Raw genomic sequence first — 24673 nt, forward strand, 5'->3', positions numbered from 1 at the left:
GATACATATCACTGGCCACGCTTGTAATTAGGCATAAGTCTTTGTGCATGGCTATTTTTAAGTTTTGTTGTTTTTTTTTTTTTTACAACAATTAGCCTGCCTGATATAGTCTTATCTTTCCAACTATAATCATCATTCTTTAGAACTTCCTTATGCACATTGTTCAGCATCCTCATTACTGTCTCCCAAATCGATCCTGGTTTGTCTACAACCTTCATACTCTGTCAACTAAGAACTGACCACCATTTTCAACATTTATCAATGTCAAGAAAACCAGGATTACCATTGCCTTTCTTATTAATACTGGTTTTCTGCCAATACAACTTAACTACATGCTGGTTTATATTAATACCAAAGTCTTTTCCGTGATGCACAGGTAGATCACATCTCTATAACATCATGTTTGGGTTTTTTTTTGTTGTTTTTTTTTTTAAGTTTAGTTATTTTGAAAGAGAGAGAGTGTGTGCACATGCACATGTGAGTGGGAGAGGGGCAGAGAGAGAGGGGGAAACAGAATCCCAAGTAGGCTTTGCTGAGCACAGAGCCTGACATGGGTCTCAATCTTACAACCACGAGATCATGACCTAAACTGAAATCAAAAGTCGACGCTCAATCTACTGAGCCACCCAGGTGCCCCTACCATGGATTTTTCGAAATTTATTTTATTTTTTTTTATTTTTTTTAACGTTTATTTATTTTTGAGACAGAGAGAGACAGAGCATGAACGGGGGAGGGGCAGAGAGAGAGGGAGACACAGAATCTGAAACAGGCTCCAGGCTCTGAGCCGTCAGCCCAGAGCCTGACGCGGGGCTCGAACTCACAGACCGCGAGATCGTGACCTGGCTGAAGTCAGACGCTTAACCGACTGCGCCACCCAGGCGCCCCGGATTTTTCGAAATTTAAATCAAGATCTACTTTTACTCTTCATTCAAGTTCATCTTCTTAGACTTAGCCTGCATGAGGGAACATCTTGGATTCTGGATATGCCAACCGATTAATTACTTTTGCTTCTACCTTTATGTCATCTACAACAAACCAGCCTCATGACTTTGTCACATGTTCCATTCACGCATGTGTCTAATTCAACAGAGTCAGGAGAGAGCAGTGATACTCACTGCTAGAAACCACGTTCCAATGGGTCTACAAAAACATCTCTGAGGTCTTATCAGATACCTTTAAAAAATTCATGCAGTCATCCCGTTTCAGGCCTAAGTAAAAGGAAACAAGATTGTCATGACCTCACTCAATGCACATGATTTGTAGTGACTCTTCATGACCAACTTTTCCTCTCCCAAGAGCCAACAAACCATCCTGTTAATATCTACTCTAGAAATTTGCTGGAACTAAACATCAGGCAAGATGGTGGATGACAGAATCTACTTTGCATTCTTTTTATAAATTCTGTGATGCATATGTGCATCTCAGGTTTTGTGGCCTGTCCATAGACCCTCGGAACCTAGGTTGCAGGTGAATGAGCTCTTGCCATACAGTACGGTGTGATTTTCCGGGCTTGGAGTTTGGATCCTCCTGGCTTCAAGTCCTCTACTAAAACCAAAGGCTTTACTTTCCCTTTTTCAAGGTTTGCTTTACACTTGTTAGGCCTAGATCATTGATGTTGAGAAGACACAGACAATAGGAGATGCCAACTTTTATATCCATCAATATTTTTCCTCCACCCTAGCTATGGCTTCCTTGACACTTTTTTTTTTTCTCCACACATAAATTAAAACTATCAATACAAGTAAGAAGTACCTCCAAACAATTCATGTTGGACAGTGTGCAATGGGTATAATAGAGAAAATAGACAGAAACACAGAATAGACAGAATAGACAAATCGCTTTGATCACAGCATCTCCACAAATGTGCTTTTTGAGCTGGTCTTTGCAAATGAGTAGGATTTTGACTAGAAGCATTGAGAGTGACTCTAAGTGCAAAAAGTGACAGAAGCAAAATCATAAATGAGCAAGTGCTTAAATATTTAAGACATGGCAAGGACACTATTAGCTTACCTAGTAGAGAAGAGTTGGATTAACAAGGGCCTTATACTTTGCTCCTCATTTGAAATCATCTGATAAGGAAGGTGTGGATGTTTCCAGTTGTGATATGAGTGAAGTTTTTTAAAGATGTTCTTTGTAAGTAATCTCTACACCCAACGCGGGGCTTGAACTCACAACCCAAAGATCAAGAGTCACACGCTCTGCCAACCAAGCCAGCCAGGTGCCCCTGATAGGAGTGAATTTGTAAACTTAACCTGAAGCAGAGAAAGATTGCAGTGAGAAAAATCAGGAGATTTTACAGTAACCCATGTCACTCGAACAAAGACTGCAATAAATAGAAGGTATAGAAACAGTCCGTACAGTAAAGGTGGGGGGAAAAATGAAGGTGGATTTCATATTAATTAAACTTTTAAAGTATACATACATTGTATTAAAATTACTTGACTTACCTGTTCCCCCTTCCCCCCCCAAATTAGCACTCTTTCCCCAAGTGTGAACTGCCTAGAGCTGACCGTACTCATGATTTTTTCGGGGGGATTTCATACACAGCTTTAAATAACATCGGCCCCCCAAAAGAAATAAATAACATCAACTCACGCTGTGAAAAGTTACTTTCTTTTTGATTCTCTTTCAATGCTCCTGATTACACCAAGGATAAAGTCTCGGCTTACAGTCTGTTTGGCCTTAACCACCTGCCTAGCATTGGCCAGTCTCCCCTTCTCACAAAGAGAGTGTGGGTTTGGGCTTAAACTTTGGTAGGCAACATTTGGTCAGTAGAATCAGTAGCACGGATAGAATTTGGTAGGTAGAATTGAATAGCAGCACGTACTTAATTTTGTCCTTATATTTTCAAATTGCTTTTCATTATTCTGTTTTTGACAACTGATACTCCATTTCACTTATGGTCAAGGCATACGGTTTTACTTGAAAATAAAATTTTGTGGAAAAAAAAATAAAGACACTGACTCAAAGGATGTTAAGGATATACTAGCAAGTGATACAGCCGTTTGGCAAAAATCAAGTTGCCGATCCATAGGTAAGTAGCATTCAAGAACATTGCTGGAGTGGAGATCCAATTGGAATTGCATGAACTTTACATGTTGTTGTTTTTTTTTTAATGTTTATTTATTTTTGAGAGAGAGAGACAGCGTGAGCGAGGGAGGGGCAGAGAGAGAGGGAGACACAGAATGCCAAGCAGGCTCCAGACTCTGAGCTGTCATCACAGAACCCGACGCGGGGATCGAACTCGGGAACTGTGAGGTCATGACCGGGGCCGAAGTTGGACGCCCAACCGACCGAGCCACCCAGGCGCCCCAAAACTTTACATGTTTTAAAGATTTGTTTTGTCCCCTCCATGGATTTACCACTGATTGAAATCATGTGCTGTGTCCCTGAGAGCTTGCCTGGTGGCCCGTGGATGATGGATCGGTGACTGCTGCTCTTCAGGAGGGGGGAGGGGAGCAGGGGAAGCCTGTTCTTAGAGCATCAAGTCACGACTTTGACTACTAGAGACTTGCCGTTTCCCTAGGGCAGCTGTCCCCGATGTAGAGGCAAGACAGATTCTATCTCATGACAACGAAGTTCTTTCTAAAGACAACAGGAAGCCCCATTTCTCAGTTCTCTTCCAAAGTGACTCTAATATACCTGCTGACCTCTTTTCTAAAATTAGTTTCACGGAAGGCGTGATTGATTTCAAGCACTTTATAGATTTAATTTAACGTTCATTCCCTCTTGTCTTATTGCCCAGCTTGAGTAGAGATGATCATCCGGATGATTAGAGAAAGAAAGCAAGGCCCTGACGGCTACTTTGGGGGCCGAATGCAGAACTCTCTTCTCCCTGAGTTGGAAGCTGGGCCCCACAGAGGTATGGATTGCTGATGGATAGACCCTAATGGCTCTTTTAATGCAAACAATTGATTCTGGAGGCAGGAAGCTGCCGGAAGGGGCTGCTCTGAAACTCTGATCAGCACACTAGGCATTCATGGTTTTCACTTAGGAAAATAAATGCTCTCCAGACTTTTAAGCCAGGCCTGTGGCTTTATGCTTAGAGCCCATGTTCTTGAATCAGAAAGACGCATGCAAACATGGCTCTCCCATATATTAATACTAGCTGTGTGGCCCTGGGAAAGTTGTTTAACCTCTCTGAGCTTCAGGTTTCTCAGCTTTAAAATAGGGATGCATTCATTTCCTAGGGGTACCATAGCAAATTAACACAAACTATGTGGCTTACCGCGGAAATTTATTCTTTCACACACTGGAAGACTTGAATCAAGTAGGTAACAAGTCGGTGCTCCTTCTGGAGATTTTAGGGGTGAATCCTTCCTTGCCTCTGCCGGTTTCCAGTAGCTCCCTGGAGCCAATTCCTTGGCTTGCGACTGCGTCATCACAATCTCCGACCCATTCTCAGGTGGCCCCTCTTCTCTGTGTGTCCTCCACCCTCCTTTTATGAGGACGCTTGCCTTTGGATTTAGAGTCCACCCCGATAATCCAAAATGATCTCATCTTAAAATCCTTAACTTCATTCCATCTGCAAAGACTCTTCCCAAATAAAGTCACCTTCACCAGTTCCACGGATGAGGATGTGGACACGTCCCTTTGAGGGGCTACCATTTAACCCACTACCAGGGATAAGATGACACTCACATCACAGATGAAATGAGAAAATGCTGAGCATACAGGCCATGCTCAAGAAATGTTAGTCGTCATCACTTTTATGATTATTAAATAGCTCCTTGGTTTTGTTATGATACTGTTTGCTTTTGGTAGACCTGACTGAACTTAACAGTGGCTTTTATTATCATTAGACCTGAAGCAACAGTATAAGTGAGACTTCCGTGGCCTTTGAGCAGTTCATGCAACACAACACGGTTTCTCTCCCCCAAGTGGCTTGGGAATCACTGACCTTATTTTATCAGAATAAGTGCATATTACAGAATTTTAAAGGGATGATATTTTTGGTAGTTTCATAGACAACGAAGGCCATTAGGGATGAAAGATGCTAATGATATACCAAGAAGTCCGGTCCATAGAATTTGGAAAAAGGACTCTTATTAGAGAAAACCTTCCCTGGAAACTAACAGCTACGAAAATGTTTTTCTCTGCTTTAGACGTGCCATTCTTGAACGAAACGCTTATTTGATTCAACCCGAAGTCAACAACATCAGCGAAGCATAATTTCAGGACTGTGGGTCTTTTCTCTGATTGTACTTGAGAAAGTTGCACTGCCCAGGGGGTAGTTCTGTTCCTACGATCCGTATCCTGGTGAATCGGTAAAATAAAGGCCTGCTACCTCCCACCAGGGGGAATTCAAACCCTCCTGAGGTGGTAGGTGTGCCGTAAACTCTAACTCAAGCCTGTAACCTTCTGAAATTCCTTTCCGTTCTTAGAGATGGCACTTATCATTTTCTCTAATTTTTCGTTCTCACTTGTCCACACCAGGGCAGGCCACACTGATACGGTTCATACCACTTATGTGGTGTGCACTGAGCATCTAACGATACCACAGGCCCATTCTGGGAGGGGTGCGTAATGAGATTTCATCTACTGTTTCTTTCCTTTGAGACTGGCTGGTCTGGCTATTCACGTACTGTGGTAACTAGTCACTAAAACACTTCCTGTATCCCGTTATACTCGTAAGTTAAAGAAACCTGAATGGTAGACAGATCTCAGCCTTTAAGGCCAAAGAAATGAATGGAAATAATTCTCTTTATTGTCTGTCATCTAAGAAGAAGCAGGTTCACTTCGTGTGAACTCACTGAGAAAGACTCATACGGTTGTTATTGTAGGTCTTGGTCTGTGCTTCCTCTTATTCACCGTGCCGTTCAGGAACAAAAACTTGGATACATGATGCGATGATTGAATAACACCGAGGATGACGGTTTGGTTACTTTTATAAAACAATCTGGCAAAGACGATGAATGAGGGTTCGCACTCGAGGCCTCTTTTCACAGTGGACACCAGGGGGCGACACTTACGCAGGCATATCTCAGAGACCATGTGGGTTTGGTTCCAGACCCCTGCAGTAAAGTGAATACGGCAGTAAAGCAAGTCGAATGAATATTTTGGTCTCCAGTGCATATAAAAGTTATGCTTACACTAAACTGTAGTCTATTAAGAACACAATAGCATTGTGTATTTAAAAAAAAAACAACACAGTGTATATACCTTATGTAAAAAAAAAAACCTAACTGCTAAAAAATGCTAACCATCATCCAAGCTTCCGGCAGGCTGTTAATCACTTGATCGCAGATCACCATAACAAATACAATAATGAAAAAGTTTGCAATATCGCAACAATTACCAGAATGTGACACAGAGACGGGAACAAATGCTGTTGGAAAAATGGCACCAGTTGACTTGCTCAATGCAAGGTTGCTACAAACCTTCAGTTTGTAAACAAAACAAAACAAAACACTATCTGCGAAGTGCAATAAAACAAGGTACCTGTATTTAGAGATTTCAACATTTAGCAGAGAAGTGACATCTGCCTCCAGATGTGGCATCCAGAAGTGGGATGCCTTCATGAGGGACATTGGTTTTTATGTTCGAAACACTTTTCCTCACTTTACCTCCCAAGTGTCGTTTATTCATCCTTCACGACACAACTCAAAGACTTCAGCCTCTGAGGAACCATAACTAACTTCCCTGGCCAAGTTAACTGCCTCTGTCTGTCCTGCCATTGACTTTGAATACAACTGTGTTGTAGAAACCCTATTGTCTACTGTTGCAAGCCTCTGGAAGCCCCACCCATGACTTGCCAAAGCGTCTGGCATCTACTTATTGCTTCCTTCATACTTGTTGGTAAATACACATCACTGTGAGAGACTGCTGAGTCAATTACCATTATTTCCCCTCTTACTTCTACAATCCCTGTAAAGCCAATAACTTTAAAATACTGATAAGATATCACTGCCCGTAATATTACTTGGCTGCCCACTGTTGACCCGAAACATCTTTTTGGTAGGTTAACTCCTTCAATGCCAAAGTAACACAACAATTTCTAGTGATCGATCTTCTTTCCAGTAATAGCCACAGCCCTGCGTTGGCATCTTTTTTTTATTTTCCGGAGGAAAGACACGGAAGCCATGGGTGTCTCATGGCGTCTCCATTCGCAATCCCTTCGTCCTTCCCTACTGTTGGCAAAGACGCCCTCAAGGCCTTGGGAACGTGTTGAAATTCTGTTGGCCTCTTGGGGGGATTAGCGTTTTTCCTTGCCACGAGGTGTGTACCGGAAGTCCTTAATACGGTGTAAAAGTGAACAGGTTGTTCTAAAAAAAAAAAAATAAGTCACTTAAAAGAAAGTACACAGGGGAGGAGAAGAGGGAGAGTCATTGATCAGTGGGTATAGTTTCAGTTCTGCAAGATGAGTAACTTCTAGACATGCACTGAACAACATCGTGCCTACAGACCATACCTCAAGGTACATTTAAAAATCTATTTAAAGGGTAGATCTCATGTTAAGGGTCTTACCGTACAATAAAGAAAAAGAAGAAAGAGAGAGGGGAGAAGATGTGGACTGTTTCTTCCTCTGTTTTAAATCACTTACGGTTTGGGGCGCCTGGGTGGCGCAGTCGGTTGAGCGTCCGACTTCAGCCAGGTCACGATCTCGCGGTCCGTGAGTTCGAGCCCCGCATCAGGCTCTGGGCTGATGGCTCGGAGCCTGGAGCCTGTTTCCGATTCTGTGTCTCCCTCTCTCTCTGCCCCTCCCCCGTTCATGCTCTGTCTCTCTCTGTCCCAAAAATAAATAAAAAAAAAAAAAAAAAAAAAAAAAAAACGTTTAAATCACTTACGGTTTGATCCTCCACACGCGGAAAGCACAATTCCATTAATGACTGTAATGAACAGAGTACATATCTCCAGACACTAGGAGCTCCTCAGAGGTCACGATTTTTTCCTTGTGTTTTTAGAAACCAGCCACACAGACCATTAGAAAGCACAGCAACCATGCACGAAAAGCTAATCATTGTGTGTGTGTGTGTGTGTGTGTGCGCGCGTGGGTGTGCGTGCACGCGTGCATGTGTGCGCGTGTGACCTGAGTGATCCCAGTGCTTTATTACAAATGATAGGACATAACTTTTGTGGCTTCAGGAAACTCACCATGCTGAAGCCACCCTGAGGAAGGTTTTCGCAAAGAATTTCATACCATGAATGAAATGCCAAGAGCAACACGTTTGTAAGAGAACAAAATTCATCGAGAGACTTAGGCCATCTCTGTTCCTTACAAAACCCGTGTCAGAGGACTGACTGGTGACCCTTTGGGGGAGTGAGTTCAGTGAAGCAAGTTTCAGCAGTAGATTGCCCTGGGTCAAGAGCAAATGGGAGAAGAGGAAGGAGAGAAATAAGGTCTTTAGATGATTCTTTCCAGTTGTTTGCCTGGAAGGGAAGGCGAGAGAGAGTGCTGTAGCCATAGAGATTCCAGAGCTGAGGGAGGTTTTATTCTTGTTTGTTTATTTAATACGTGGAAGAAGCTTTTATGCTGCTGAGGAGAAGGAGCCAGGGGAGGGGAGAGGAACCATCCAGAAAGCAAGAGCCTGGAAGCGGCGATCTGATGAAGGGGAAGCTCCCCTTTGCCTCTGACACCAGAGGGGGTGAGGAGGATGTTGAGTAAATATTTAAAAAGGACAATAATACAAACAACACCAAGGTGCTAAGCCAAGAAAAGCCAGATGCTTCTGAATCACTTTAGTAAGTTGGTTTGCTACTTATTCATTCATTTTTATTCATCCGCTCATGCTGACTCAGACACACAGTAAAAGAGGCACATGTTAAGAAAATACATGGAAAACTGACAGTCGGCAGAACTCTAACATACATAGATTGCCATTGGGGGGGGCGGGGGGCATCTCTATCTGGCTCTTGGATACCCTGAGATGGAAAGCGGCGAGAAGTAGCATCGGGCAGGCGGTGGGGGTGACGAGAGGAATTGCAACAGGGGAGTGTGTTCATGAGTGCCCGGGAGTTCTGAGGGTGCGGAACTTCACAGCTTTTGGAATCCGCATTGGGGAAAACACAGGAGACAGCTGGAGCGACATGTGCTTGTTTACAGAATGTTGACCATGTCCCATGCCTGCACGCTCACATCCTGCTCACCCTTCTGGAGTCCCTTTGGGTTCTTCTCTCTCTTTTGGACGCCCGTCTTCCCTCTGGGAATCTGTCTTCCGATCTAATCCTCCCTGTAGCTATGGACTCCGTGGCACGTCTACAATTGAGTCTCTTTCCAGCTTCCCCTCGGTCCTCCTTGGCTTGCTGGAAGCTCTGGGCTTCAAGTCTTAGGCTCACCGTTCCTGAGAGCAGCCGCCTCTGGCATCAGGCACTGGGTCGCATGGAAAATCCCAACACAGGCTGCTCTCTGACCCCGTCCTCCATCAGCAGGTGCATGTGACCTGTGCTCGTGCTTGCGTTCCTGTTGCACATGGGCGGTAATGTAATGAAAAAGGAGGCAGCAGAGATAAATGGTGCAGCAATTCAAAGCACTAGGACCGTTGCAAGGCAGAGCCGATTCAGAAACAAAGCCCAAAGGCAATGTTGGATTAGTGGGGAGCAAAATATCTAGAAGGAAGTGTGGACCTAGGCATTTGGGGGATGGAGGAGATTTGGAAGCTAGAGGTGAGGTTTTAGGGACCCCAGCTATAGGGCAGACCAAGTTCATGGGTGGTCATATGAACACTGAGGTGGAACTCCCCTTCCCTTCCCTTCCTTCCCTTCCCCTCCCCTCCCCTGCCATCCACTTCCCTTCCCTCCCCTCCCTCCCCCTCCTTTCCCCTTCCCTCCCCTTCCCTCCCTTTCTCTTCTCTTCCTTCCCTTTCCCCCCAGATCCGAAGTCGGTGTGGCCAGCGAAGCTTCAGATCCCGTTTTGTCCCTCGCTCCAGCTTCTCTCCAGGAGTGCATGCTGATCTTAATCTGCTTCTGCTTGCTGCACCCCATCCGTGCTGGAAAGTCACCTCCATACCTCCCCTGATGTCTGGGGCCTGCAACCCCTCCCATCCTGAAATGAAATGCAAGCCAACCGACCTCCGTGCAGAGCCAACTTTGAAAGCTGCTCAGTGCTGCTTATTTTTGTGTTGTTCACATTGGATCCCTTGACTCTCAGCCCCACTCACACTGCTAACTGACACCCTGGATGCCCAACCCTTGAGTAATTAATTTCGCATGGCTTGGCTTCTTTGAGTTTCACGCTAGAAAATATTTCTATACGTTAGAAAATATTACACAAATGACCACGTACCCCATTTTGTCTGTGCGTGGTCCCTGTTTATGACCGTAGTCTTAGCATAATTAGTAGTAACACCCCCTTTCACTTTCAAAGGACCCTGATTTGGACAGTGGGTTATATGATCACCCTAACTATTGCTACACTTTCTTTCCTCGGCTTATACAAAAGACACGGAGAAGTTAGATCCCTTCTCCATTGTCACACGGCTGATGCATGGCTGAGCCAGGACTGGGACACAGGTGTCAAACCCTGCTTTGCCAGCATGTAAATCGCTGTGTCTGGATTCATGTTTACTAGTCCCTTGGAAGTTTTAATGGACGCCTGACCTTTAAGGATTCATTTCTACTACTAATTTAGTTCTGATATTTCTGATATATTTCAGTAGCTTATCCTCTCTCACCCCTTCCCCACCCCCAGTGGCCATCAGGTCCTACGGTGCCTGATTGGAGACCAGACAGAGGGTGAACTTTCACCACATGGGGCTGTAATAGAGAGGGAGGTGAGGTGCTGGCTTAAGTGGATGGGAGACGTAAGAGAAATTTATTTTTAGAAATGGAAGATGTGGGGGTGCCTGGGTGGCTCAGTCAGTTAAGCGTCCGACTTCAGCTCAGGTCATGATCTCACGGTCCGTGAGTTCGAGCCCCGCGTCGGGCTCTGTGCTGAAAGCTCAGAGCCTGGAGCCCGTTTCAGATTCTCTGTCTCCCTCTCTCTCTGCCCCTCCCCTGTTCATGTTCTGTCTCTCTCTGTCTCAAAAATAAATAAACGTTAAAAAAAAATTAAAAAAAATAGAAATGGAAGATGTGGGCAGTTAGGTGCGAAAGACTTGCACAGGATTTTTATTAAAAAAAATAAATAGTTAAGCCAAGTCATGGCCTACCCCTCTTACTTTGGACAACCTACCAGTTGATTCAAATTATCCCGCAATCGATTCCAGCAAAGCAAATGGTATTGATTATGCAACTGGCTGAAATGCCTCGGACCAACTATGCCAGGTACAAGTCTATCTAGTATATCAACAGACTTGGTTGTTGTAAAAATTGAGGTTGGGAGAATCAATAGTGTCCTTTTCGTGCTAAAGCAAGTTTAGGGCCAAGAGTGTCAGCAACACGTGTTTTAAAACCTTCAAGCTGATGCAACACCTTGTTCTCAAAAAAAAAAAAAAAAAAACAAAAAACAAAAAACTAACAAGAAAACCAAACAACGCAAAAAAGTCCAAAATGTAGCCATGGTTACTTTTCACATCTCGAAAACAGGGATTCTACGGACATTCACGGTGAGCCGCGCTTTCTTCATCAATGTATCAATATGCATGTCCTCTCATAACTAAAAGTAGCATGAAACCACTCCCCCCTGATTGTACACCGTCTTGTCCAGAGTTTGTCGAAAGTGTGTAGATCAGTCTTTAAATAGAAATAAGTAGTAATCTGAAGCCATGGCTGTATATCCATGCCGGGTGATCTCGCCTTGTAGCAGCGTTCCAGAACAGCAGTTGACATAGGAGATGTGCGCTTTTTTAAAAGTTTGTAGGGGGCGCCTGGGTGGCGCAGTCGGTTAGGCGTCCGACTTCAGCCAGGTCACGATCTCGCGGTCCGTGAGTTCGAGCCCCGCGTCAGGCTCTGGGCTGATGGCTCGGAGCCTGGAGCCTGTTTCCGATTCTGTGTCTCCCTCTCTCTCTGCCCCTCCCCCGTTCATGCTCTGTCTCTCTCTGTCCCAAAAAAAAAAAAAAAAAAAAAGCCAAAATTTAAAAAAAAAAAAAAAAAAAAAAAAAAAGTTTGTATTGCAATTCCAGTCGGTTAACACACAGCGTCTTATTAGTTTCGGGTGTACAATGTAGTGATTCAACACTTCCGTATAACACCCAAGGTTCATCACAACAAGTGCCTGCCTTATCCCCCATCTCCCCACCTACCTCCTTCTGGTTAACTATCAGTCTGTTCTCCATGGTTAAGAGTCTGTCTGGGTTTTATCATCATTAGCTCCTACAAAGGCAGCCGTAATATAAATTGATGAGCACTTCTTTTAAAAATAAATTTTATAATGGTGCCTGGATGGCTCAGTCAGTTAAGCATCTGACTCTTGGTTTTGGCTCACGTCTTGATCTCGCAGTTCCTTGGATTGAGCCCCACGTCGAGCTCTGTGCTGACCATGCAGAGCTTGCTTGGGATTCTCTATCTGCCCCTCTCCTGCTCATGCGTGTGCACGGGCTCTCTCTCTCTCTTTCGAAATCAATAAACTTTAATAAGTAAATAAGTAAATTTTATATAGTAAATGAATTATAAAGTGATCTGAAATGTCAGTATCCTTATTCACAGATTACAGTAGTAATCATTTGTACTTTAAAAGTACTATAAAAGTATGTTCATAGGAAATAGCTTCTTTTCATCCCTCTGTTGAGTAGGAATTAGACCTTTATTTATTTTTTAAATTAAATTAAATTTAATTTATGTTAATTTACATCCAAGTTAGTTAGCGTCTAGTGCAACAATGATTTCAGGGGTAGATTCCTTAATGCCCCTTACCCATTTAGCCCATCCCCCCCTCCCACAGTCCCTCCAGGAACCCTCTGTTTGTTCTCCATATTTAAGAATTAGACCTTTACTAAGATTACACTAAGGGGCGCCTGGGTGGCTTAGTTGGTTAAGCATCTGACTTTTGATTTTGGCTCAGGGCACGATCCCAGGATTGTGGGATTGAGCCCCACATCTGGCTCCATGCTGAGTGTGGAATCTGCTTAAGATTTTCTCTCTCCCTCGCCCTCTGCTCCTCCCCCACTCTCTGTCTCTCAAAAAACAAAACAAAAGCCCACCTGATCACACCAATATTTCTAAATATCTAAGGGCACATGAAGTTGAATTTGGGAAATTTCATGTACGGCCAGGCTTAAGAACTTATCAAAGGAGAGGCAATACCAACACGATGGCTGGGATCTCAGCCCGTGTAATCCTGCAGCCCTGAGAAAAATCTCCATGCAGGAGCAGCTTTGTGACCAGAAGCTCAGCCCAGTAGCTGGGCTACTTCCTGCTCCGGGTAAGGAACCAGTCTAGACTGGCAGGAAGCCGGCCACAGGCTGATGGGACATTAGTAGCCTGTCCTTTGGTGAAGGGCAGGTCTCGGGTGTCCTTGTTGTGTGGGGGTCAGAGTGGGGTAAGGGGAGGGAGGGTTATGCTCTGTAGTCAGAATTCAGTTCCTTTCCTCACGAAATATGAGTTCCCCTCCTGTCCCTTTCTGCTCTTAAATAGAAAACAGGATGACAATACTTTGCCTAAAGGGTAAACATGAACATCCTGTATTCTGTCTCGCATTCTTCTGTTCTAAAATGCTGGGAGCTCAGAGATTTCTTTTTCTAAAGGACGTTTTCTGTCTTTCCATGACTGCTAATGCCACCCAACAGTGAAAGGGACATTTGGCTCTCTTGGTATATAATCGTCAACTATGGAAGTCCCTGCGTTGAGCTTATCAACAATAGAGCTTTTCTATTTATTGGGGCCTTCCTATGTCCCCAGGAAGAGTGTTCAGTGTTTTGTTCATATTATTTCATTTATCCCACCATTGTATAAGGTAGGAATAAATTCCTATCATCTGCTTTCACTGAAATGGAAACAAAGCCCAAAAGGTCATTTGCTGGGGTGCCTGAGTGGCTCTGACTTTGGCTCAGGTCATGATCTCGTGGTCTGTGAGTTCAAGCCCCGCGTCAGGCTCTGTGCTGACAGCTCAGAGCCTGGAGCCTGCTTTGAATTCTGCGTCTTCTTCTCTCTCTGCCCCTCTCCTACTCGCACTCTGTCTCTCTCTCTCAAAAGTAAATAAACATTAGAAAAAAATTAAAAAAAAAAAAAAAGGTCATTTGCTCTGCGTCACAAATCCAGGTAATGGCAAATTCGGGTCTGTGGCACAGCAGAATGATCATACCTGTGAAGAAATACCAAAGGACCCTGTTGTTACCTTCCCATCAATCTGCTCCTCCTCCAGAAAGCCTTGCTTTGTACCCAGTAGAGCTCACTGGGGTGACGATTCTGTCAATCGGCTGGATCAGGGCAGGGAGCCTACAGGTTAAAGTCCTCCTGGCTTCTTTGGCAATGACTTGATCTCCAGGGAAAGGAAATGCATTTGGCTGAACTTCCTTCTACTGCCTCATTTCTAATATTTTCTTTGTCCTTCTAGCTCTTCAGAGCACTCCTACCTCTTTTTCAGCACTGCTTAGGATGTCCAGTATAGCCTTTTAAAAAACACTGGTCAGGGGGAATGTGGTATATATCAGCAACAAGTCTTCCTGTCTCCCCCTCCATTCCGAAGTCCGGACATCAGTTATTCTTCTCTCTGAATCTTGTGGGTAGATAAAGCTGTTGGACCCTAGACCTAGAAGAAGCCTGGGATCGTCCGTTCTAACTCTCTAATTTTATGGACAGGTACACTCAGATCCACAGTGAGAAAGGTGATCAGATTTGCCTGGAGTCACAATTAGCATCAGAGCGCCAACTCCAGCCACTGCTTCCCCCTCTCCCCCCAAATGGGGCTGGAATGTGGATTAGACGAGTCCTCTTGCTGAACCACCGTGCCTTGTTCCTCTGTCGGGAGCAGAGACGGGAGATAAGAGGAACGCAAACTTTAAGAATCCACATCCTGCAGTTTAGGGTTTAAATAAAAGCTGAACATTATCTTATCAAGTTAATCCTTTGACTATAGCCCTGCTCCTCCTACTCCTGCTGGGTTTAAACCTTGCTTTGTCCTCCTTTCTTTCAAAGCTCTGAGCTGGGTGCTGTGTAGCGACCCTAAAATGATATGTTGGGCCATTCCCCGGGGTCCTGGCAAAGATTGTAGAATTGGGATTCACTCAGGTTGACAGAGCCCTTTTCATCCTTCCAACTGACTTGGGAGGCACGTTTGCAAATGACTTAAAACACTGACATTTTCATGTTTGGAGAACAGTTCGTGATTATTGTAAACTAGATTTAACTTGGAATGCTTAGGGTGTGGGTGGCTAATTCCTGCCACAATTCAAAGGGGAAAAAAATGAGCATAGAAAATAAAACAGAACAAGTACCGAATGTACAGTTAATGGCTCATTTATTCAGCCTCAGCTGAGACTATTTTTCATACAGTTAACTTTTGAAGGGAACTTAGTTTACCCCGTTTAATCAGAAACTTGTCAAAATGGAAAGTGGTCAGTCGAAGGGTCCCTGAAATATTTCACAGGTTCCTCTTCTGTCTGAAATGGTGGCCACTGGACATAATTTGATGTTTCCTTGAGGCACCAGCACCATGCCTGTGATCGCTCATTATTGTCTGAGTGTGAACACCGTGCAATTTACATCCTTTATGGTATTATGGCCCCCAACATGGTTTGCCCCAGATATTGTGGACATTGGTTTCTTCTCTTTCGTTTTGTCAGACTGTCTTTCATGAGCCCCTCCCTTCCTTTTGTGGGGGGCTCATACCTTCAAGTTAATCTGGCCCAACCATCAACCCAAGACTCCTTGGCTGATAAAAAAAAGAGCCAATAAGGGGCGCCTGGGTGGCTCAGTCAGTTAAGCGTCCGACTTCGGCTCAGGTCACGATCTCACGGTTCGTGGGTTCAAATCCCGTGTCGGGCTCTGTGCTGACAGCTCAGAGCCTGGAGCCTGCTTCGGATTCTGTGTCTCCCTCTCTCTCTCTCTGCCCCTCCCCTACTCATGCTCTGTCTCTGTCTCTCAAAAATAAATAAACATTAAAAAAAAGTTAAAAAATAAAAAGAAGAGCCAATGATACTTCCTGTCTCACCTCTCTCTTGACCTTGCCATTTCATTCTAGCACCAAGGCTCTCTTCTCTGTTTGAGTTACTTTGTTTACATGTGACTGTGTTAACCTTAAGCCTTGATTTGTGGGACTGTTACTTACCCTCTTTGGCACTTTCTTAGAATAACAATGATAATGAACATAATAGTTGTATCAGTAATAGTGACAAAAGAATGATGAGATACCATTTATGCAGGTATTTTATACATAGTGTCTTTTGTTATAATAACTTTGCAGAAGAGGTCATCTTACTCCCATTGTACAGCTGAGAAGACAAAGGCTCAGACAATTCAGACTCCATCCTCGTAGCTCCAGAGCTCATGTTCTTTGCTCTGAATCACTTTCTAGAAACCAGACTAGAATAGCATGCCCTCATTCCTGTCCCGGATACAAGCCCCCCACCCCATCTGGTGACTGACACTTGGTGGGCCGATTTAAAGGCTGAGTCTATCACAGTCCTTTGGAGAAGTCAGACAGCTGTCTGTACTCCTGACTTCAGCAGGGGCATCCTTCCAGCTCTAAGTGGCTACTCCCTATTCCCACTGGGCCAGGGCAGGTCAGAATTATATTGCTTCTGGTCAAAGGCCACCGCAAGTTTTGTTCAGCAATCTCTCTAGAATCCTGCGTAACGTGGTTGTACGTGGCGAATGTATGAAGAGCCCTTCGCCAAGCTGCTCCCATAAGCATCGTGGATTAATGAATCGGGTGCATCTCTTTCTGGCTCTGTGAGTCTTTTCTTGTTGCTTCTCCGGAATTGGCTGTGATGAGAAAAGTTAAGGTTGTAAAATGAATGGCCTCTGAGTAAGTGAGGTATTATTCTATTATTTCAAAGCTGTTTACTCATGGGAGAGGACACAGAAGGGGTTATGGAAATTGTCTCAAGTTACCATGGGAGCTAACTTCAAAGCACAGAGGAGGCATACACAACACCCCCGTTCCTCCATCACCCAGAGAACATTGTGTGTCCCTGAGCAAGAAAGCATCCAGAGATTTTTTTTTTTAAATATGATTTGTAGAAAGGGGGGGAAAAAGCAAGCAACGTCTGTAAACCTTTTATTTTGTACTGATAACTGACATGTACTGAATACTCACCATGTGTCTCTTACTGTGCAAGCACCGCCACGGGCATTGGATCCTCATGAATACTCATCCATTCAACAGATGAGAAAACCGAGGCTTATCATTTTGCCTGAAGTCACAAAGGTAGTAAGTGGCTCAACGGGGATCTGAACTTGGCAGGCTGCTCCCTGAGCCTTTGCCTAACTGCTGCACTATTACGGCCTTCTATTGAAGATGAGAACGGTTTACTCTGACCCAAGAAGAGTTCAGTCAAACCTAGAAGCCCGCAAAATGTCGGGTATGATATTAATGGGACATTGAAATTATACACGCAGTCTGCAGAAAGCTGCTGATGGGGAAGCTACCTTAGCACCGAAGGATGATTTTCTGACGCATCCAAATGTACCCACGACAGAGCAATCTGCTTTGAGCCGCATCTGTGCCAAAGTTAGGAAAGTGAGGGTGAAGAAGGGCTTGGCAACAGCACCTGGGTTTTTAAAGTGGAAGAACCGTGCGCTTGTTTCCAAAGTGATTAATTGTACAATTCAATAAATGTCAGCAGGTGGCAAGGATGCCTGTAAAGAGGAGGCCAGTGTAACTAAGTGGAAATGAAGAGACAGACGCTGAAAGAAGAGAACCCTGCAAATCACGGATGTGGGAAAAACAGGTCATGAGTTACCACTGAAATAGACTTGGGCCCCAAGCTCTTGAGTAGAAAGAAGGAGCACCAGGAGAGCAGAGGTACAAGCGGATAAAGGGCAGCCGGGCTCAGGGAGAATCACATCCTTGGCTTGTGTTTTCCACTTTTTAGCTAAGAAAGCACCGATTAACTCCCTACTGGCCATTTGAGTTCCTGTATTTAATGGGACTTACCCATCTGGAAATGATAGAAGTTAAGAGAGTCTCACGGACCCCTGCCCTGGAAAATGGTCAAATCTGTGACCTGGTTTTCCTCAGTCTGGGTGGGGTACATCTGTACTTTAGTCTGGGGGGCGTGGGGAGGTCTCCTCCTTTGGGGTCATTTTCACTTGGGAACAATTGGTGAGCCTCTGGAAAATTTACAGAGAAGCCCAACAGGACTCGGACCTTGATGATGATGATGATGAGGAGGAGGAGGGGGGGGGAAGTGGGGGGAGTCGATTTTTATCACCTGTTGATTGATTCACTCCTTCCACGAGTCCCCGAGTTCCCATGTAAAGGGTGTGCTACAGCCTACGTAGCACATGGGGCTTTCTGTCCCCTGCCTTGGCCTCCGGGCTCTTTCCACGACTCTGCACAGATTACCCCTGGTGGTGGGGAAGGTGCAGCAGAGATGTGAAGCAGACGTACTCCCACCAGCTTGTCAGGCACCCCCAATTCTCACCGCTAGCCCAGAACACCGGCTTCTTGGTGCCACCACGGTGACGCCTCCACGCGGTCGGCCTCCAACGGACTCGAGAATGAACCACCACCGCCTTCCTCTTTGACATGTTCTGGCACAAAGGATATGCTGGGGTGATGGCTTCACTCTTGTTGGACCTAAAGTAGCATTTTCTGGGGGGACATCGCGATGCTAACCAGTACCTTCTGTCGCGTAAGGGCAGATGTTGTACCAAGACATTACAAAGGGACCCAGTCATTTTTCTGTATCCCAGCTATAGGCTCCTACGGCCAATTCGGATAGATGAGTCATTTCTGCCAATGAACACAATACACAGTAAATACATTTTAAAATTTTTATCAAATTCATTACATATAAAATGTTTCTCCCCCTCCCTCTCTTTCTCTCTCTCTGTAAAAAAAAGGGAGGGGCGCCCGTGTGGCTCAGTAAGTTAAGCATCCCACTCGTGATTTGGGCTCAGGTCATGATCCCAAGATTGTGGGATCAAGCCCCGCATTGGGCTCTGCATTGAACATGGAGCCTGCTTGGGATTCTGTCTCTCTTCCTCTGTCCCTCTCCCCTGTTCAGCTCTCTCTCTCCTCTTCATCAAAAAAAAAAAAAAAAAAAAAAAGTTTTAAATCCCCATCAAAATGCAATGCAAAGTATCACCCCAAAGCAATCTTTTAAAACTGCTGGCTACTTTCTAAAAGTGTCATCCAAAGAAACATCACGCATTTTCCTGTGAAAGACATAACGGTTCTTGAAGCGGATTTTCCAGGGTTGCCTCACTATACCCTGCTGCGTGCTAAAGATTTTTCTGTTTTTGTCCACCTTTGGAAGACACAAGTGTTATTTGGGGCAGATGTGACATTTGGATTGGTTAAAAGTTCAGACTCTGGAGCCAGACTGGCTAACTTCAAATTCTAGTCCTGCCGCTCACTAGCTGTGAGTCGATGAGCAAGTCACTGAACTTCTCTGTGCCCCAGTTTCCTCAGCCATAACATGGGGATGATCAGAGCCCTGCCTTGTAGAGTGAGGGGTAAATAAAACAATACACCTAAATATTATTTAGAACCCTGCCTGGCCCATAATAAATGCTATGGAAGGGCTTGCTTTATGATTAGTATCATTAGCGTCATGATTATTACTCACTTCATGGTAGGCACCGGGCATAGAGTGAACCATGTAATAAGCACAGTCCCGGTTCTTACGGACAGGGGAAGACGTCACATAAAAATTAAATCCGTCAGAATGTAAGCTCAGCTTGTGTGTTAGGAAAGCCTCCCCCGGGATGCAGTGGTAAGGAGTGAGGTTCAGGGCTGTGAGGCAAGGCCGGGCCGGGGAGGCTTCTCCAAGGCAGTGGCACGTTTAAGCTGAGCCCGGAGGCCGAGAGGGAGAAGACCAAGCCTATGGGTCAGGCTCTGTATTGCTCCAGTAAGTGGAAGTGTAAAGGATTATCTTCATTTTACAGTGGATACCTGTGGAGGCCCAGAGAGGTTAAGCAGCTTGCTCAAAAGCACACAGCTTATACGGGGCAGAGCCTGGATGGCAGCAGAAGCCTGACTCCAAAGCTCATCGCGGGCCTTCCCGCGGCACTCCGTTGGCTGCCTCTCCGACCGAGCTGCCTCCAGGATGACGGTTAGACTGGAAGCATGTCGCTCACTGTGAACGCTGTTAACCCAAATATGAAAAGAGATCGACTTCGGGGCGCCTGGGGGCTCAGTTGGTTCATCTCAGGTCACGATCTCACAGTTTGTGAGTCTGAGCCCCACGTCGGGCTCCCTGCTGTCAGTGCAGAGCCCGCTTCGGATCCTCTGTCATCCTCTCTCTCTGCCCCCATCTCCCCGACATGCGCGCTCTCTCTCCCTCCCTCTCTCAAAAATGAATACATATTTTTAAAAAAAGGGGGGGGGGATCTGCTTCGTTTGGGTGGCCACAGTGCCCGACCTTCTGGCTCTGGGGGCAGGGGAGGAAGATCATTTAAGGTCCCCTGCTTCACTCCATCAGACAGACCACTGACGGATGAGCTTTTAGGTAACGGGGATACCAGCTGCACTCTTTATTTCAGGGTGTGTGGACCAGCCAGGCAGGCTGAAGGCAAGCCCACCTCCACCTGCCAAGGCCAATGTAATGAGGGTGTTTCTCAGAAGTGCTGACACCTATGCTGGGTCTTCTGGGAACACGTGCCTTCTCCAGAGGGCTGCGGTCCGGTGCTCCAGTGTTGTGTCTGGGCTGGGCATGGGTGGGACAGGGTTTCACTACTCCTCACTCACATCCGGTGCCTACTTTCCTCCAGCTCAGAGCCCCTCTTGGGTTTTTGCCGAGAACATTAGCCTCTCTTCCCGTGGCCTCCTTCTGCTGTGTAAGTTGTTGCTAATCCTCCATCTTTGATTATTGATCAATATGATCCCATTCACTTTGAATCTTTCAGAAATACTTCCAGAAAACTCTCCTCTACTGAAAGTGTCCCCCTGTCCCCTGCCTTTTTCTCACTCTTGTAATCAATATCCTCCCTCTCATACTGCTTTGTTGACATTTCACTTGGATTTGGGGAAGAAGGGAAGGACACAAGCATACTTCATCCACCATCTTGAATTTGAAGTCAGGCCATCCGGACTCGAAATATGGCGGAAACCATGTTCTGCTGGCCTGGGCCAGGCAAGTCCAGTGAGAAGCAGGTTCCCAAGTGGCTTCTGAACCTTTGTGTCTGGATGCAGGCATAAAGGTGAAGTTAATATAACTCCTCGGGCGAGGAGTTGAGAATCTTTCTCTGGGGAGATGATGATTCATTGGTGGAATATGGTCGTTCTAGGCAAGGCCTTCTGTCAAAATCTCAACCATACATTTCTTTTCATAAGTGAGTTCTAGTCATGGCCCTGTTCGCCTCTTGAAATAGTGCCCGGCAAGTCGCAGCAGGTTAAACAGAAGGTGAGGTCGTGTCGGGGGCATCCAAGAAGCACATAAGCAAGTTCTTTGTTTCTCAGTTAAAGCATTTTCATCTGAGCTTATGTTGGCTTTTATGAGATAACATGTCATGATCGGCAAGAGCTTTCAGTGAACTTGACACAGGAAGATGGCAGAAAACCTCACTCGTTCCAAGTAGATTTATCACTGAGCATGAGGAGACTCAGAGGCCTGGGGGCACATGTACAGGTCTTATGGGTGGAAAAGAACATGCACTTCACCTCCATAGTGCCGAGGCACAGTCCAATCCAACCTGGTCTGCATCTCGAGATACGTTTAGACATCCAACTCTTGCGTAATTTAACCAAGCTGGGAAAGTCCAGCACTTTCAATAAGCATCATTTAGTTAAGTTAAATATGGATTTTCCTTTCCCATGGTAAAAAGATCCTTGGACGTTTTATTCCAATGGCAGAGACATCCACACCTAGAGTCAAATGATTCTTAGTCCAAAACATTTTAGAAAACAACACTAAAAATGAAATTCATTTGTCCGGACTTTTTAAAGAGATGCGAGCCTAGTGTTCATGGATGTTTTGGAGATGTTTTTACTTCTGCGCCTTTGTTTTTTCTTCATTTTGTTTCTCTCTCTCTACACACACACACACACACACACACACACACACACACACACTGTTCACTCTCCAAAACTCTTTACGTTTTCTTCCTACATTTGACTGTCAGGTATCCCTCACCTTTTCCATGATTGCACCTTCCCTCTTCTTTCCGCTGCCTGTCTACGCTAAGGCTACTTCTTATCTACACAACACGGCCATCCCTGCCTCGAAGCAAGAAGGGTTTTCACTATACCTGCATTTAAGATTTCATAAGTGCCGAGTGAATGAATACATACATAAAATAATATTATAGGGGCACCTGGGTGGCTCAGTTGGCTAAGTGTCTGACTTCAGCTCAGGTCATGATCCCGCGGTTCATGACTTCGAGCCCTGCATCAGGCTCTGTGCTGACAGCTCAGAGCCTGGAGCCTGCTTCAAATTCTGTGTGTGTGTGTGTGTGTCTCTCTCTCTGCCCCTTCCCTAATCGCACTATGTCTGTCTGTCTGTCTGTCTGTCTCTCTCTCTCTCTCTCTCTCTCTCAACAATAAACATTAAAACTATTTATTAAAAAAATAACTCAGGGGGTGCCTGGGTGGCTCAGTCGGTTAAGCGTCCGACTTCGGCTCAGGTCACGATCTCGCGGTCCGTGAGTTCGAGCCCCGCGTCGGGCTCTGGGCTGATGCCTCAGAGCCTGGAGCCTGCTTCCGATTCTGTGTCTCCCTCTCTCTCTGCCCCTCCCCCATTCATGCTCTGTCTCTCTCTGTCTCAAAAATAATAAAATAAACATTAAAAAAAATTAAAAAAAATAACTCAGAACAAAACCTAGTTTCCAACACTTCTTTGGAAAATTTAGTCTTACAAACGTTAGTGACATTATTTCCTAATCTATGACAAAACCTTACTATAGGTGAAAAACCTTATTTTTATCATTTTACATTTAATAAACATCTTAGTGAGTCGTAAAGTAAAACCTAGCTAGGAGAAGAGGCAGACAAGACCAGAGAGAGTCTCCAAATGTCATTGAGTAGTGAGGCCACGCACATTTGATGCTTGAAAGCCAAATTAATAATTTGTCTTATTAATACTTCAAATGAAAATAGCAGATACCTGGGAAGGGCTTTTACCTCATTTTTAAATATTTCCTTTCCTCTGTGTAACATAACATGTACGCTAACTACGAGGAGGGAAAGTGTCCAGTCTCTTCAGGTTGATTTTTATCTCTTCCCCACCCCAAACTTAACTTACTATGTAAAACTTGGACCTCAGAATCCAACTCCTTTCTGGCAACTTTGCTACACATTTGACACTTTTTCAGAAGAAAACGCCGGGCTAAATGTCTAACCGTGATCCTTGGTTGTCCTCATGGTCTCGTGTCCCCTGGGTAACTGTAGTATATATTGAATTCCCAAGAAACTAATTTTCGGAGATTGTCTTTCCTTGATGATGGAAGTTGAAAGAGAAATCAAGAGAGGGAAGATTGACAGTCCCACAGCAGCCCATCAATAATAGGGGTGAGTCCCTCAGAGGCAACAAAGGGGATCAATGAAGACAGGACTCTAATAGCTAGAAAGCATCTCATTTGTTTCCCCAAAGACTTTGACATCTGCCAAAACATCTGACTCCAAAAGCCACCCCAGAGGTGAGCCGGATTGAGAGAGAGGTGCCTAGATGGGAGTCTGGGATGGCGACGTCCTCTTCCCTGCCAAGCCCATGGGGTATGGCAAGGGGTCCCACTCCCATTGCCAGCCAGAGCTGGTGTCGTGATTCAGTGCCTCCAGCAAGAGCCTTGCTGTTCATTCATGAGCAGATAACCAGAACCTAAGGGAACAGCTGGAGAGCACCTTGTCATGCATGGGAGTGGGTGGGTGGGGTCCCCAAAGAGCCCCGGAGGAGCAATCATACTCGAAGTGACACCTTCACAATCATGGAAGCTCGAGCCATGCTTTGCCTCCCGTGGACACCATTTACATATACATTTTTTTCTTTCTCTCTTTTAATTTTTTAATGTTTATTTTTGAGAGAGAGAGAGAGAGAGAGAGACAGAGTGTGAGCAGGGGAGGGGCAGGGAGAGAGGGAGACACAGAATCCGAAGCAGGCTCCAGGCTCTGAGCCGTCAGCGTGGAGCCCGACGTGGGGCTCGAACTCACGGACCGCGAGATCGTGACCTGAGCCGAAGCCGGACGCTCAACCGACTGAGCCACCCAGGGGCCCCGATGGCAGTTTTTTTTCAATGCATACAAGCCAGATAGGTTAAACTGCAGCCTGTCTTCAGTAAATGCCCCAGTTGTTTGCAGTAAAAATGGTTTAGATTAGCACCCGGGCACTCTGACAAAGGTCTGGAGGGGTTAGGGGACTTGCCAGCATCATTAGCATTTTTTTCTTCTTTTTCCAGCAGCACTAAAATATGTTTGCTCAAAACAGAGGGACATGAAAAACTACTGGCAGCCCGTACCTCTTAGAAGAAAAAAAAAAAAAAAATGTTTTACTTCTCTGGCAAACGTACCAATTAAATAATGCTGTGTTGTGACAGATTACGGAGCAATTAATGCCTAATTGAGCCGCGTGCTAGACGCTCCTGGGAGAGCAACTTCCCCAGAGCTGGAGTGGCCACACCTCGGAGCAAAACCAACCTGCCTTCACACGTCCTGCAGCACCCTGTGCACTCAGGAGCCCAGAAACCAAAGAAAACATTTTTCCTTTGAATCCCTGAGAGTTACACGGGAAGGATTAGCTTGACAGAAAAGATCCCGACATTG

General features: G+C 45.2%; 1 protein-coding gene across 3 annotated transcripts in view; it reads left to right on the top strand.

Annotated features, from left to right (window-relative positions):
* Window positions 1-24673, top strand: part of DOCK10 (dedicator of cytokinesis 10) — a 270916-nt gene that overhangs the window by 34276 nt on the left and 211967 nt on the right. The window lies entirely within an intron of this gene.

Source organism: Neofelis nebulosa, chromosome 2 (genome assembly GCF_028018385.1).
Source record: "Neofelis nebulosa isolate mNeoNeb1 chromosome 2, mNeoNeb1.pri, whole genome shotgun sequence".
NCBI lineage: Eukaryota > Metazoa > Chordata > Mammalia > Carnivora > Felidae > Neofelis > Neofelis nebulosa.